Source organism: Sciurus vulgaris, assembly GCF_902686455.1.
Source record: "Sciurus vulgaris genome assembly, chromosome: 10".
Classification (NCBI taxonomy): Eukaryota; Metazoa; Chordata; class Mammalia; order Rodentia; family Sciuridae; genus Sciurus; species Sciurus vulgaris.
In genome coordinates, this window is record NC_136470.1 from 123,923,124 (window position 1) to 123,941,297 (window position 18,174).

An 18,174-nucleotide genomic window follows, 5' to 3' on the forward strand; every position below is an offset into this window, starting at 1 on the left:
CAGACAAATGGGACTATTACAAACTAAAAAGCTGTATACAACGAGAAACAAGAGTCAAGAGACATCCTATAGAATGGGAGAAAATATTTGCAATCTAACCATCTGACAAAGTGTTAACATCAAGAACACAGAAGAAACTCAAAAACCTCAGCAGAAAAAAAAAACTGATAAAAAATGAGAAACAGACATTACTCAAAGGAAGAAAGACATGTAAATGACAAATAGGTATATAATGCTCAACATGACTAATAATCAGAGAAATGCAAATAAAAACCAAAATGAGATGATCATTTCAATGCAGTAAGAACGGCTATCATCAAGAAAGCAAAAGCAAAAGATAACCACTGCTGATGAATTTGTAAAAAAAAAGGGAACTAGTGGAGAAATGTACATTAGTACTAGTCATAATGGAAAACAGTATGGAGGTTCCTCAAAAATTCAGAAACAGAACTACAATATGATCCAGCAATCCCACTTCTCAGTATAAATATCCAAATGAAACAGAATCAGTACATCAGAGAAACATCTGAACTCCCATGCTTACTGCAGACCTATTCACAATTAATGAAGAAATGGAAACAACCTAAATGTCCATCAATGGAGGAACAGAAAAATATGGTAAACATACACAATAGAGTATGGTTTCACCATAAGAAAGATGAAATCCTATCATTTACAATATGAAAAGAATTGAAGATCATCATGTTAAGTGAAATAAGGCACAAAAATATAAGTACTCCATAACCTCACTCATATGTTGAAGCAGAAAAAGTTGCTCCCAGAACTAGGAAAAGTGTTGGGGGGAGTGGGGAAATTAATGGGTAGTAGTTAGATAAAAATAGTTCTGGAGTGCTACTGCCCAATAAGATGACTATAGATCATAATAATGTACAGTATCCCTCAAAAAGCTGTAAGAAAGGATTTTGAATGTTTTCACTCTGCAGAAATGATAAAGATATTTGCCCTGATTTAAACATTATACAATATATACATATTGAAACATCATATATTACATCTTAAATATGTATAATTTATATGGTTTTGTGTATCAGTTGAATTTTTTAATTAAAAGGGGAAATCAACAAAACTCACTAAATATTTTTGTTTAAGAACACATGTACAGGGGACAGTAGCACACACCTGTAATTCCAACTACTTAAGTTGAAGCAGGAGAATCGACAGTTAATGGCCCCAAGTTTAAGGTCACCCTGGGCATTTTCCAGTACAGCGGGGCTAAAGTCTAAGTTCATTCTTACATGTCAAAGTTATTAGGGGGACAAAAAAATTGAAAACACAGAACAAATGGATCCTAAACACCCACAGAGATACATACCTATCTACACTTACCTTCCAATTTATGTAATATTTTAAAAATGAAAATTATTTTATTATTTACCGATTACTTAACATGAAGGTGTCCAACTTTCAGTCTACTTCTTTTGTACTTGGAACTGTATATAATACTTATGGATATGAATATGTACATTTGTATATTTATGTCTCTACATACATTGAATGGTCCTAAAAGCAGCTGAGCATACGTGTTGGGTAAACTGATTCATAATTCTCCAAGGGAACAAAGCAAAACTAAAGGTTAGTGAAAAAGAAAAAATAAAAAGAAATTTTTTAAAATGGGCAATGAGGGGCTGGGGCTGAAGCTCAGTGGCACAACACTTGCCTAGCACATGTGAGGCACTGGGTTTGATCCTCAGCACCACATAAAAATAAACAAAATAAAGGCATGCTGTCCATCTACAACTACAAAAAAATTTTTTTTTTTTAACAGGCAATGAACCTGAGAAGACATTTCTTCAAAGAAGATATGCAAATGTCCAAAACACACATAAAAATGTTAAACATCACAGGTAATTAAGGTAATGCAAGTTAAAAACCACAATAAGCTACTACTTCATACCAATCAAAATGGTCATTTTTAAAAAAATAAAAACAAAAAAAGTAACAAGTAATAGTGAGGATGTGGTACAGTAAGAACTCTGTACACTGCTGGTGATAATATAAAATGGTGAAGCCACTGTTCAGAACAATCTGGTGGTTCCTCAAGAAATTAAACACAGAATTACCACAAGTCCCAATAATCCACACCCAGGAATATACCCAAGATAAATAAAAACATATGTCCACACAGAAATTTGTACACAAATGTTTCATAGCAGCATCATCCACAATAGCCAAAAGATACATCAAGAGATAAATAAATGTGGTATATACATACAATGGAATAGTATTAATTCCTTTGGAATAGTATTCATGCCTAAAAAAGGAATGAAATACTGACTCATCAACAACTTGGATAAACCCCAAAAACATTATACAAAGCATAATGTAAGACACATAGTAAATGGTTTCAACAGGTTGACCTATCATGAATAAGCAAATCCATGGACAGAAAATTTGAGGTTGTCAGGAGATTGAGGGTTAAGGGGTAATGGGGAACAATTCCTTAGTGGGTACAGGATATTCTATTGTAATAAAAACATCCCAAAACAAGAAATGATGGTTTCAAAATAACTACAATAAATCCCACTAAACTGTACATTTTAAATGGTTCATTATATGCTATGTGAATTTCACCTCAAATTGTTAAAAGAAAATGTAAAAGATAATGCTAGAAAACCAATATTAACTATCAAATATTCAACTGAGACAGTTTCACTGCTCACTGACTAACCTGTCAGGCACTGGGTTTGATTTTCAGCATGCATATAAATAAATAAATAAAATAAAGGTCCATCAACAAGCAAGAAAAAAAAATCACTTTGAAAATGTGTGGTAAACCCTGATAGTTATTCAAAGCATAAGTGTATTTCGCATACCTATTTTATAAATACCCTAGAGACAAATTTGTAATATAGGAAATTATGGCTACAGTATCATTTATAAAGATGAATATGGTTATTTCTATAAGTTTAAATAAAAATTTCCCTAATCAAAGAAAGTTTTGAATTCCAGAAAAGTATCAAATGAAGCAGCAATATTTTTTTGGTCTATATATCACTAGAAATTTGCTAGATTTTTTTGTTCTTTTTCCTTTCTTTCTGAATACTGTTTTTTAAATCTATAAAGGTTCACCCAAAACAATGTAAGTTTTTATAAAAATACATATTTCAAAGAACAATTTTCACAGTACTAGAGTCTGAATATATATAATAATATTCCAGAAAATAGATATTAAAACACTTGTTTTATCATTCACTTCCTCAGGTTATTTTATTTCCCCTTTATCCTCTCCTTAATCTCTATTTCAGGGCTCCAATTACAGGGCACCAGTCCTAGAATTCAGAAGTACACATTTTCTCCTCTTACATGCCACTATCCTGAATTAATCCTACACTGTATTTTGCTTCCTTTCCACAGTACAGAATTTAGAACATCATTATACTTTGTATATACTGCAATAAGATGGCAATGTGTATACTTCAATTCATTTAATATTGATTCAGGTAATAGCACCTTCCCCCACTCTAACCATGGACCAGAAGAAACTACTTAATGCGAAATAAGTTTGCCATGAAGAAAAAAAACAGAAAACTCGGAAACAGTAACTAAATAAATCATTTTATTTAAGCAACTAATTTCAAAAATAGATAAAAGCCATATATGCAATAAAACCAATCTACTCAACCAAATGGAGAAAAATGGTACACTTTTCAAGCCTTAGTTTCCTCACATGCAGTGAGGATAACAATATACATCTTTTATAAATGACTCCAAGTTTCTAAGCCTTAATTTAGGATGAAAATAACATGCACCAAATGGTTTATCACAATAAATTGTATACAAAAGGCCTACACAATATAGTTGTTTTCTGTTTTCCCCATTTCCCTTTACTCTGCTTTGTAAATGCATGGAGCATAAAGCCACAAAATACTTTTAACCCAGCCCAAACACCTACACCCCACCACCACTACCAACATAATCTGTGTACCTTTTTGTTCTCATTTTATCCTTTGGACAATCCTAAGTGAATAAATAGCAGATACTAGAGGTCAGTGGTAAAGTGTTTGCTTCACATGCCAAAGACCCTGAGTTCAATCCACAATGCTGACAGCCCCTGCTCTAAAAAAACTGGAATGACAATTCTGAAGCTGTGTTAAATATGTAGGGATTCATTAAAACACTTTTGTCTTCATCTGCACATCTGAAATGTTCCACAATCAGATTTTTATATACTAAATTTTGACAGTCTTTAGAACAATAAATGAAACCTTTTAAGCAATCACATTTGTCTAGTTAAAACCTTTTTTTTTTTTTTGGTGTTGATGCATATAAAATCTTTTTATTTATTTATTTTCATATGATGCTGAGGATCGAACCCAGTGCTTCACACATGCTAGGCAAGCGCTCTACAATGCGTCACACAGTTGCCCTACCTTCATCAAGTTTTAATCTGTTTTGAATTATTAATTTTATATTTTTATGTGACATAAGTTGCATTTTTCTAGATGGAGTAGTAAAATCCTGTAATGCTATGATTCTTGTTTCATTGTAGCAGCTATTGTGCTATGTGATACTAAAATCCAATCAAGCAGACATTTAAATACTAAAACAAAAAGAGGGTAAATGAAACCTCATATTGATGGTAGAAATGTAAAATATTACAAATATATTAGAAAACAGTCGGACTGTTTCTTAAATTATTATGGAATTTCTATATGACCCACAAATTCCAATCGTAGGTACCTTCAGAAGACAAATGAAAACATAACTATACCAAAATTTATATAAATGTTCATAGTAGTAGTATTTTTAATAGCCAAATTTAGAAATCCAAATGTCTGTCAACTGGAGAGTGGATTAAGAAAATGGAATATTCTTCAGAATAAAGTACAAAACATGCAATACCGTGAGTAATCTTAAAAACATTATGTTAAATAAGTCAAATACAAAGCACCATATATTGTTTTATTCCAATTATCCCAAAACAAGGCAAACCTATATGGATAGAATATAAGATCAGTACTTCTTAGAGGTGGGAATAGTAATTGGAAGTGACTGCAAACGGACAAAGATCTTCTACATAGACAGACATATTCTAAAATTAGACTATAGTGATGGTTGTAGAGTTTTCCAAATTAACTAAAAATGACTGAATTGCAAACTTACCAATTTTACATTATATAAATTATACCTCCCTATATCTATGAAAGAAAGACAAGATGAAATAAGACCTGGACTATGGTACCGCTAGAATGAGGATGAATGAGGATGGATGAAACTCAGCTAAATACATGGCAGAGCAGATACTGAAATCTAAACTAGACTGCAAAATCCATACATTCACAAGTGAGAATACACCAGAAACAATATTTATCTTTCTCAACTTTTAAAGAATAAATCAAATCCATACATGAACCAGTATATGCGACACACCAAAAAGGTTCTTTTAAAATTGAAAAATGGATTCACATTACAAAGTATAAGATAAACTGTAGGAGAAATACATACATAAAATCCAAAAAGGGAGGCATGGGAAGCAAGACCCAGATATTGTTCATGACTATATGAAGCTAAAACCAAACTAACTGAATAGTGAGGATGTTCATTCAAATTACATTTGGCAGTTTGTCTCCAACACTGTCCCTGGAGAGTGTCCTGACCCAGATTTACTACATTGCCAACAGATTTATCAGGTATCAGAGCTCAGTAATACCAATAACTAAAAATGATCCAACTTGTTTTGGGTTCATTCTGGATGTATATCAGTATTCAGATTATAATCTGAATCTGATATAGGTCTCCATACAAAAGGAAAATGCACTGACTGGTCAGCATGGGCAGTCTATTTCATTTAAAAGTTAATTTCTCAATGTATACAAAAATATGACACCCTAGTTCATTCCTCAAACTTGAATTCACCTGAAACTTTAATCACTTCTAGATGTAAATAATAAATTTAATCTCTAATCATAATTCTAAGAACTACAGTTCATCAGGATCTGACAGGCAGTCAGCCTTCCCTAGAGACACTATTGTGTTATCTCTAAAAGCAACTTATATTTCGTATGTTTTACAAACTGGATGAATGATACTGACAAATCTACAAATATACAAAGTGTGCCCCACAAAAGAAAAAAACACAAGTGAGGCAGTAAGATAAAATTAATTTACAAAAGGACACACTGCTAGTATATAAACTAATCTGGATTAAAATCCATGTCACTGATATCTTAACCCAGTAGTTTCTTCTTTAGACACAACCAATCCATGAAAGACTTAAGTTTCTGTCAGGGAAACCAATAATTATTTTCTGCAGTCTTAGGAGCAGAAAAAGTCCTCATTTTACCAAATAATAAAACATAAACAAGAGATCAGGACAGACTGTAATAAAAATGCTCAGAATTTGGATACACAGATGGAAATACAAGGTTTATAAACAATAATGTTGGAAGTACTAAGAGAGCCAAATAGGGGTTTAAAAAATATTTTTGAGTTGTAGACAGACACAATAACTTTTATTTATTTTTATGTGGTGCTGAGATTTTAACTCAGTGCCTCACACATACTAGATGAGCCCTCTACCCCTCAGTCACAACCCCAGACCCAAATAGGTTGTTTGTTTGTTTGTTTTTGCAGTATTAGGAGTTACGGAGGGGAATTCTAACCCTGAGCTATATCCCAGCCCTTTTTATTTTTTATTTTGAGACAGGGTCTCACTAAGTTATTGAGGCTGGCCCAGAACTTGCAATCCTCCTGCCTCAGCCTCCCCTCCCAAACTGATGCAATTATAGGTATGTGCCACCATGTCAATTTTTGTATGTAAACGAAAGCAAAGAGGTATCTTCCTTTAGAATCTTGTTTAAAAACCTAATAATTCTTTTTATATTCTTTATCAAAAGAATAAAATTGCTTATAGGCAGGAATAGGTCGTTAATAATTAAGTTCCATTATAAAGTATTATTAAGAATTACATTATGAGAGCAATTTCACTCTAGGTACATGTATGCAAAAGAATGAGAATATATATTCACCAAAAGATTTGCATAAGAATGTTCTCAGTAATGTTACTGTAATAGTCAAAAACTAAAAGTAACCTAAACATCCACACACAAAAGCATATTCCTACAGTAATATACTACATAGCAATAAAAACTGAACTGCTGATACCTGCCACAATATGGATGACTCTCATAGACATCATATTGACCAAAAGACTAAGCATGGGGATTCACACCTATAAGCCCAGCAACTCAGGAGGTTAAACAGGAGGATTGCAAGTCCAAGGCCAGTCCCAACAACTTAGTGAGACACTGTCTCCAAAAAAAAAAAAAAAAAAAATTGAAAAGGCTGAGGATGTACCTCTGTGGTAGAATGCATCTGGGTTCAATTCCCAGTACCAAAAAGAAAAAGCAGCAGCAAATTCTACCACCAGACAGCAAAATACAAAATTAACTTTGACTAGAGAAGCTAGAGTGGGAGTGCAGAAGGGAGAATAACATGGAGAACCTCCTGGGATATTGAAAGTATTTATATTCTTGGACTGGGAGGTAGTTAATGAGTAACTATCCATCAAACTTGAGTAGTATATTTTACTCCACATATTAATATGTTATATACAAAAAAGCTGACACATTTATTTGGTACCTTTTATAAAACATAAAAGAACTTCTTTTAATCTCAAATTCTAAGATAAAACTACTCCAAGAACTTTACTATAATTAAAAAAAAGTGATTTTGAACTAAAATTAGCTCATGGAACATTCAATCATTTTTTCACAAAGATGTATCTTTCAATTTTTTTTTCTAAAATTTAGAACAAAATCTGCTATATGTCTCCAAGGGATAGACATAGTAAACATCAGGGTGTTCTCCTGCTCTCATTTCAATAATTTTTTTACTTCTTCCAGAAATAAAATAACTAAATCCAAGTTTTTCAGTGAATAGATGAAATCATCTACTGAGAAAAAGAGAAGGGGTGCGGTAAGGAAGCTACAGAGAATTACAAGTTTTTAAATAATTGCTATGAAGAATAAGAAAAGACTGGGAATCAAAGAGGATTACTGGGTAATGCAGAGGGTACAATTAAAATTGGAGGGCACAAATATTTAGTGGCTCCAGTATACAAGACTATTACTTTTTCCAACTGTGTTCAGTGGCTCAAGGCCAAGAACACAGAACTTAGAAACTGATTTGTAGCTGGCTTTTGTTTAGACATATGCAACAAAGACAGAAAGATGCAAAGCATTTACTTATCTAAAGATAAAGTTCTAGGTAAGGTAAGAAAATAAAACATGAAGAGGTGATACTTGGAACAAAGAGATACCAAAACTAGAGGGGAACTGGAAGTACAATCAGTGAACTACTTGTTTAGCACTCCTGAAGCCCTGGGTTTGATCCCCAACAAAAAGAGGAAAAAGAGAGAAAGGAAAGGACAAAGAAACGAACTAGGAGGCTATATTCTACAAAACTGAAAACAAAAGTGTCAAATATCTATGTTCAAAAAACATTAAAAGGTCAGCATATTTGAAATATCATGAATAGGTCTATAGCAAAATATTACTTCTTGCTCTTATTTTAGAAAATGGAACACTTCTGGCTGACAATTCAAATTTCTTTCTTCACAAAACTAGAAAGTTTCCAAATGGAACCAGTCAAATGCTTAAAGTATTATAATTGCAAATATAGATGTTCCTCAACATTACTATGTAAATCCTACGATTTTTTTCCAACATTTTGAATCAACTAAGGAAGCTTCCAAATTTCTTAATGAACCTTTATCCAAAAATCTTAATCAAATCAGTCATCAAGAATTAGGAAAAAGATATATATATATATGTCTGAAGGTGACAAAAGAATTATTTCCTATTTCTAAATTCTGTCTAGCTTGACCAAATATCATCAATAAGCTGATGCACTGTTGGTTCCATGCATATTGAGTTTAACTACCTTTAAAATCTTTTTTAAAATATGACTGTATAATTTGGCATTGAAAAGCTACCACATAAAGATAGAAAAATGAGATTAGCAAATCAGACATTCATTATTCTAGAAATAATTCCAATTCCATGTATTCTTGCAAAACAACAATAAAGTGATTTATGGGATAGGAGAACAGCTACAAGTAGATTTAGTTGCATTATGTTTTATTACTGGGATACCTGCAAAAGGGCATCCTGTCATTTAATAAGCAATGTAAATGAAGGCAGAAGAAACTGTCAAACCATAGGAATAGATAAAAGATTTCACAGCAATTATAGACTGTACATGACTACTACAATAAGGTACATGGTAATTTTTTTTAACAGTACTAAAATAGTATTGTGTCCTCTATTAATAGCAACTTGACTCAATGAAGTAAGACTTTATAAATCACAACCCTTCATCCCTGGGCTTCCCCTCAGTACTTCCCCCATTTTAGGATGGCACCATCATTCACTTAATTACCAGTCGGAAACCTAGAGATCATCCTTTTTTTTAATATGTACATTTTTTTATAACTATTTTTTAAAATTTATTTTTATGTGGTGCTGAGGATTGAACCCAGTGCCTCACACGTTAGACAAGTGCTCTAGAGATCATCCTTGACTCGCCTTTTCTCATTTGCGTAGCTCCAAAACTCAGAATCGGAACACTTCTCACTATCACCTCTATCACTATCACAGTCCAAGACACTACATATTTGCCACAACAACTTAACCTTCCCCTTTCCTATTCCATACCCTCCTTGCCCAGTCCAATATTCAAAGAACAGAGAAAGCAAGGGTTCTCAACCTTGGCACTACTGAAGTTTTCGACAGTTATTTATTGTAAGTGGGTTGTTCTCCATATAATAAAATGTTTAGCATCCTTGGTTTCTATCCACTGATGCCAGTAATTATAACAATGCATCCACCACCCCAAGTTATGACAATCAAAACTATCTGCAGACATTACAAAAATACCCCCCAGGAAACAAAATCAGTTTGAGATGCACAGATCTAGAAGGATTTTTCAGTCTTGTTTGTTTTTATGCAGGGTTGGGGATCAAACCAGGGCCTCATGCATGCTCAGCAAGCACTGTATAACCCCAGGATACATTTGCCAGATAGGATGTTTTTAAAACATTCTTCTGCTTAAAACTCTCCCACAGTTTTTACACTTCACTTATAATAAACACGTACTCTAAAGTCCTAACTATCCCAAATATACCTACATAATCCTGACTCTGCCGATCACTCTAACTTCATAATACCATCAGACTCTTCCTGTATCATACTCCCTCCAGTAACTATTGCCTTTTCTCAGTTCCTAAAAACCACAGCTATTTGTGTTGCAGATTCTTTGTTCTTCCCTGTGCTTGGACCATTCTTAGCTAAGTTCTGTGTATGTCTCAGCTTACATTTCACATTCTCAGATGTCTTTCCTGATTCACTAATATACTTATATACAACTCATATTATTACCCATCAAATACCTCATTTATTCCCTTCATAGCACTTATCACAGTAGATGATTATTTTTACTTATGTGATTATTATTCTCACGCATGAGGACGAATTCCTTGTCAGCCTTATTTCCCTACATATAACTAAAATTAAACGAACAAATTTACAACTTGGAGAAGCTGCAAAGAGGTAATAGGTGAATTGGCATCAGTGATAACTTCAGTACAATCTCCATCTCATTTCTCACCTATATCTATGACCACTATATCCTTGAAGTGAAGGGGAGGGGAAAAAAGGGGGAAAGGAGGAAGAGGAGAGAACAATGTTCTCTGAAGGGCTATATACAAATTAAATAACATAAGTAATGAATCTAAACCACTCAAAGGACTTAATAAGCAGTCTATATTTAATAAGTGATAGTTATGTATTTAAAACATTAAGCACTATGTCTGTAAAGGATACTTGAGAAATGATAGTCTGTTGCTCCTTTTGATCTCATCTACCACCAGTTTAGTTTGAATATGGTTAAGAATGGAACTCAAAAAGACACTTTTCCCCTTCTGGATTTCCAGGAACAGACCATACGAGGTTAACACAAGCTTGTTATTCAAATACAGTCATCCCCATGGTATCCACGGGGAGATTGGTGCCAGGATAGTCCCCCTCCTTATATTTCAGAAACTCAAGATGACATATCTACTTGTAAACTAAATTTACACACATATACCCACATACTTTAAATAATCTCTAAGATTATCTGTAATATATAATATAATGTAAAGACTAAACACACATTATTTAAGGTACACAATTTTTTTCTTTCAAATATTTTCAATTTAATGTTGGTTGAAATCATGAATGAAACCAAAGGCAGGGAGAGCCAACTTTATGATGATTAGGAAAAGCCAGAGGGCCTCATTACCAAACTCAACTCACCACAAAATGACTTTGAAATTACATTTGCCTGTTTCAGAAAGCAAGATAAGCATATAATTCAATTTCAGAATCTACCTTTAAATTAACCTATATTCTGTACATACATTTGGGAAAAAATATATCATAAAAGATTATATTATAAAGGGAGCATAAAGGAAGTCAGACTGCCAGATTCTATATCCAGATCTGTCTAACAGGCTAAGTTTTTTTGGAGATGGGGTCTGCGTTGCCCAGGTTGGTCTCAAACTCTGGCCCCAAGCAATTCAGTTCTCTTTCCTCAGCATGTCTTCTCCCCTCCCCAGTATCTGGGATACAGACTAGAGCTATCTATCTAATTTTTATGTACTGTTTAGGAAAAATTATATTTTGAGTTATATGCAACATCAGTAATATAATATGAAAATAACAGGCACTACAAATACAACAGTGATTTTTTTTTGTTTACATTCGAATTTGAAGAAAATGGTAATTTTCAGTTAGAGATTGAGAAAATAAAGATGTGATTTTTTTCCAGTCAAGCCAATGAACTCCTGGTATTTTTTGTTTTTAACTGCTTGAGAGTAGACTTTAGAGGCATTAAAAGCTGTATTCAAACTCACCACTTCCTCGCTATTAACACTGAGAAAAGGTATCTTAACCTCGGCAGTCCTGGCCCAGTGTACCACTGAAGCACAAAAGAAAGAGATGAACCCTGGGTGGAAAAGTGAGGTAATAAAGCTATCAGAAAAGGAATTGGGGGGAAGTAGTTTTAGGGTTGTGAGTCTTAATGTGCCTCCTCTATACTTCAGAACTGCAAGAACTGTGCTTTTTTTTTTTTTTTTTTAATAACCAGTGTATGGTTCACTGTATATATTCAATAAATGCTTATTAAATGACACAACAAATAAATTATATGAGATCATTTTCTAATCTCTTTTTCATCAAGTAAATAAAGAAAACACACTCTTACATTTGGCACCAAAAACTATAAATACTAGGTATCAACACTGTCTTTGGTCTACAGACTTACCAGTTAGGGGAAAGCATGAATTATTCTAATACACAGCTAGGAGGTACAGAGAAGCAAAATATCACACTTATGTCTTTGAAAATGAAAGACTTTCAAATCAAAAACTGCATTACTTAATTCAGACAGATGTCATGACTATTTTCACAGGAACTAAATTTATAGGAATCTTAGAAATCTGCTATTTCATCCAAGACATTAATTTTAAAAATAAAAAGACTGAGGCCCAGAGAAGTAATGACTCAAACACACAAAGCTAGTTAGTGGCACAGCTATAATTAAAATTCATATTTCAGGCTAGGATGTAGTAGTTCAGTGACAGAATGCTTGCCTAACATGCACATGGCCATGGGCAGGGGCAGGACTCCAACTTGGATCTTGTGATCTAGTACCCTGTATTAGACTTATCTCTTCTACACCATGCTACCCTTATATTTACAAAATAAAAATTTAAATACCCAAATTTAAAAGAAAACAGTTAACCACAATTTTGTTCTCTGTATCCCATTTTTATGAGGAAAAAGGCACTTATTTTATCCAGGAACTCACTCTAGGAGGTAACTTATAAAGTACATTTTGCTCTGGGTAAAGATTGATTCCTACTGCTTTTGTTTGCAGGATTATCCACGCAAGGCCTAATATTCATAAATAACCTTGATAAAGTCATTAAAAACTTAATTATCAAGAAAGTATTACAGAGTCTTGCCAGGATTCAGAACATATTTAAAGAGTCTAAATTTTTAAATATACTTAACAATAAGCAGAAAATACTACTTATTATCTTTATCACTCAAATGGTAGAGTTCTTAATCCTCTGATCACTCTCATTAGGATTTCTGTTTCTAGTTCTATGGTGAACCCAAATTCTTTCCCTCTGGTAAGTAATTTTACCATTTATCTAGATTATAACTGTATTCACCTTTCAAGTTTAAGATCAATGTACTTTGGATCTATGTACAATACAAAAAAGTCTAGCAATGGACAGCTAACTTTTTAACCCCTACAAGAGCTCATGAGAGAGAAATACTCTTCTTATTTCCATTTTGCAGATGAGAAAATAGGTTTAAAAAGGTTTTGGCTCAGTGGGAGAGCATTTGCCTAGCACATGTGAGGCACTGGGTTTGATTCCCAATACCATATAAAAATAAAAAAACAAAATAAAGGTATTGTGTCCATCTGCAACTAAAAATATTTTTTAAAAAAAGTTAAGGAATTTGCTCAAGTTTACAGAGTTAAAAAGGTAGAGTTTGAATTTGACACAATTTGACAAACTGTCTTTGACACTGGCTTTCTTAGTCATGTATTACATGACCATACTTACTTTCTTAATCTGTGAACATCTAAGCTCTTTAATTTGTAACTAGCAGTTTATAATGTAAGGCGCTTTCTTCCCCAAAATTAATTTAAGCTACAAGCGAACACAAATGTTCTTTAACTTTTATACCTTGCATTAAGTCACAAGAATTTCTGCATGCTTGCTTTCTTTGTAAATAGTTAAAGAGGAAGTGTACCTCTCATTTGAGATAGATTAATGAGGTATACTAAATTAGATGGGAAAAACTTAACTGACATAATCAGGGACAACTGAGCTTTACAATAAGAAAGGCTATCAGGTACCTTACGTGAAAGATGTAAGTCATATTCATACTTGATTATGTAAAAAACACTTTTTTCCTTGCCTTTCTAAGATTGAGGAGATAGTGATGTCTCAATCTACACCTTGACCTTTAAACTAATTCGACAATTATGAAGAGAAATCTTTACATACAGCCAAAGAAAACAGTACAGGTAGTAATTAATTATTAATGTTATCTTGATTAGAAAATAAAGACTGCTGAAAAACTGACTCATGTTTGTCACTTCCTAACACACAAAACCAATCAATCTACTGTTATGTAAAGGGAGGGCCTGACAGAAGGGTATTTCCTCTTACCTTTGTATTTGAAGCTTGCAAAAGTATCCTGAATCTACCTTCCCACACCTACAATACTTCGTTTTATTATTTTGAGGTTTTTGTTTGGTGTGTGTGTGTGTGTGTTTTAGTTGTAGATGGACACAACACCTTTATTTTATTTATTTATTTTTATGTGGTACTGAGGATGTACCCAGTGCTTCACAAGTGCTAGGCAAACGCTATCACTGAACTACAACCCCAGACCTGTTTGGTTGGTTTTTAACCACTCTCAACAAAGTAGACATTTTTAAAGAGCAGAAGCTACATATTTTATCAACTTTTAGTTTGCCCACTACCAGACACTGAGTAATGCAAAATATGTATTTGGTCTTTTCTAAAATCTTGGAATCTCCAAAGTGATGTCTTTGTGTGCTAATGAAACGACTGGTGGCCTGTCAGCCCCTACCATAGCTTCAGAAAGGAGGCTAATTACAGAAAAGCCCATGGCTTTATCAGAGGACTAGGGTTTTTCAACCTCACTCCTCAGCCTCAAGAGAGAAGAGGCGCTCAAGTCAAACTGACCACCAGGGGCTAATGATGTAATCAATCATGAATAATGAAGCCCTCTGTAAAAGCCCAAAAGAGAGCTCAGGTGAGCCTCCAGATAGCCAAACAGGTCCTCCATATATTTCTGGAAGGTGACAAGTCCAGAGAGGGTATAGACGCTCCATATCCCTTCCCACATGCCTGGCCCTGTGCATGTCTTCAATTGTATCCTCTGTAACCAATAAACTAAGAACTTCCCAGAGTTCTGTGAGCCAACAAATCAAACTTAAGGAGAAGGTCATGGGAAGAACAGGGAAAACAATCTATAGTTTGCAACTGGCACTGAAAGTAGTGGGGACAGTGTTGTAGAACTGTTGCCAAAAGTTCAGCCCTTGTCCCTGATGCTAATCTAATGAGGACAGTTTTGAGAAAGGAAATTCAGAAAAAGGAAAAAGAAGGCTTATTACTTTGCTAGCAAAGGGGAACTCCTGCCCTGAAGGCTGTGATTCTGCCCATCAGCAGGAATAGGGGACTTTGAAAGAGGTGATGCAAAGGCTACATTCTCTGTCTGGAGTTATGATTCACTTGTTAATTTGGGAGAAAGTCATTTCTGAGATCTTCTGGTACCATCCCCAAAGTCTGGATTAGTTCATTCCTATGGTGGGTGTGTACTCAGGGGCAGATAACTGTCTAGAATCGGGGAGAAGAGGTAATCCTGTTTCCCCTGAGATTAGGGAGGAACAGGGAGAGAGGAAGAGAAAGAAACATGTTCATTTTAAAAATGAGTTGCAGTGGCAGAGCAGCAAGGGTTATGTTTAAACCATAAAGTGGACCACTGTTACAGAACTAAGACCACAACCTGTGGGATCTGACACTATCTCTTGATAAGTAGTATCAGAATTGAATAAGAAGATATCCAGTTGGTGTCCACTGCAGAATTAATTGATTGGTCATTGGTAAGATGAAATCCCCACATACTAGGGAGCATATAAATCTTCTATGTTGATTGATGAGAAAACAAAAACAGGTTTGTTTTTTCCCTATATTCTCAGAGGTAGGCAATCTTAAACTTCTTTGAGGGCTGGAGTTGGGGTTCAGTAGTAGAGCACGTGAATAGCACATGTGAGGTTCTGGGTTCCATCCTTAGCACCACATACAAATAAATAAATAAATAAAGGTGTTGTGTCCATCTACAACTAAAAAAAATTTTTGTTTAAAAACAAACATTTGAGGTGGGGTATGGTGGCACATGCCTGTAATCACAGAGATTTAGGAGGCTGAAACAGGAGACTTCCAAGTTTTAGGCCAACCTCAGCAAAGTCATGAGGCCCTAAACAACTTTGGGGGACACTGTTTCAAAACAAAAAAATAAAAAGGGCAGGGAATGCAGCCCAGTGGTAAAGCACTCTTGGTTCAATCCCTAGTACACGCACAAATAAAGGTATGTGACAGAACTTTAACTATTCCAGTCATTTGAGACAACATGGAGGAAACTATGAAACATTATGTTAAAGAAAATAAACCAGGAACAGAAAGACAAAAATAAAGTATGATCTCACGTGTAATCTAAAAACCTCAAACTCATAGAAGCTGAGTAGACTGGTAATTACCAGAGGCTGGGGAGTAGAAGTGGGGACTGGGAAAATTAATATTGCAAAATTCCAGTGAAATAGGAGAACTAAATCAAGAGATCTATTGTACAACATGGTGACTATAGTTAGTAACAAGTATACTTGAAAAACCCTAATAGTAGATTTGAAGGATTCTCACGAGGGGAGGGGGGACTTAAGAGGCAATATATATAATTAGTTGTATATTTATATATACATATCGAAACATCATATGCACCCCATTAAATATACACAATCTTTGTCAATTCTAAAAATATTTTTGAGGGCTAGAGTTGTGGCTCAGTGGTAGAGTGCCTGCCTAGCACATGTGAGGCACTGGGTTCGATCCTCAGAACCACATGAATAAATAAATAATTTTGAAGAATATTTTTGAAATAAGAATCTTAACTACTTCTATGGTAGAAATGAGACAACTGGGGCTGAGGTTTTGGTTTAGTGGTAAAGTGCTTGCCTGGCATATGTGAGGCACTGCATTTGATTCTCAGCGCCACATATAAATAAATAAATAATAAAGGTTCATTGATGACTAAAAAAGTTTAAAAAAAGAGAAATGAGACAACTGAGGTCTCCACAAATTTAATATCTTATCCATGATAACACAACTATTAGATGAGAAGTAGAAAAGAAAACCAAATCTCCATGAAGTAAACTTCAAAATGCAAAGGAACTCAACATACAGAAATGACACTGAAAGAATAATGACCTTTTAAGGGTTCTACAACTAAGCCTGCATTCATATGCTAGTTCTATCATTTGTTCGCCATGTGACCTTGGGACAATTAGTCTCAAACATTATACAGGATATTGTGCCTTTGAACCACCATCGTATACTAACCCTCATGACAACAATAAACTCAATAGGTGGCAAAGAGGGTAAATGTTCGCTGAGGTTATGAGGAAAGATTTTACACAGATCCTACAGTTCACTGTACACTTGTTTTGTTTTGTTTGTGAATTATATCAAGTGTTCAGGAAATACAAAAGTTTAGATTACAGCTTAAAAAATTTTAAGGCAAACACTACTTGTACTTAACACTAAAATTGAAAATTAGATACTACAAGTTTCTCCACAATGTGTTCTTAATTACAAACTTGGGAAATTTAATCTAAATTTATTAATACAGGAATAATACCAGCATAACAATAATTACCTTGCAGCATTATTGTAAAATGCTTATTGGTATGTAGCAAATGTTCAATGAGATTTTTCTTACACACACCAGAACCAAAGACATGTAGGAAGAAAGGACCCAAGTATGCAAACCAATTTGGTGAGAACAGAAAATCCATAGAAAAATACAGTGCATAGATAATGTAGGAAAACCAGATTGGGATGATGTAGAAAAATTAAAAAGCAAATAACATAGGGGAAATTGAGAAAATTCACCTCACTTCAGTTAGAATGGCAATTATCAAGAAGACAAGCAATAATAAGTGTTGACAAGGATGTGGGGGAAAAGGTACATTCATACATTGCTGGTGGGACTGCAGATTGGTGCAACCACTTTGGAAAGCAGTATGGAGATTCCTCAGAAAACTTGGCTGCTATAAAGCATTATTCTTCATCCCACTCCTCGGTTTATACCCAAAGGACTTAAAATCAGCATACAACAGTGACACAGCCACATCAGTGTTTATAGCAGCTCAATTCACAATAGCTAAACTATGGTACCAACCTAGATGCCCTCAACAGATGAATGGATAAAGAAAATGTGGTACATATACACAATGGAATATTACTCAGCCTTAAAGAAGAATGGAATTATGGCATTTTCAGGT

The 18,174-nt window shown here is 34.2% G+C and overlaps 1 protein-coding gene across 8 annotated transcripts in view; it reads right to left on the minus strand.

Moving 5' to 3' along the window:
• STAG1 (STAG1 cohesin complex component) overlaps positions 1-18,174 on the minus strand; it is a gene marked incomplete at its 3' end in the record, with an annotated part of 382,903 nt that overhangs the window by 356,879 nt on the left and 7,850 nt on the right. Inside the window, exon 2 of one of the 8 annotated variants that reach the window (XM_079154998.1) lies at positions 7,193-7,268. The exons of the other annotated variants lie outside the window; for them this stretch is intronic. The remainder of the gene's footprint in view (positions 1-7,192; positions 7,269-18,174) is intronic. 8 annotated transcript variants of the gene reach the window in all.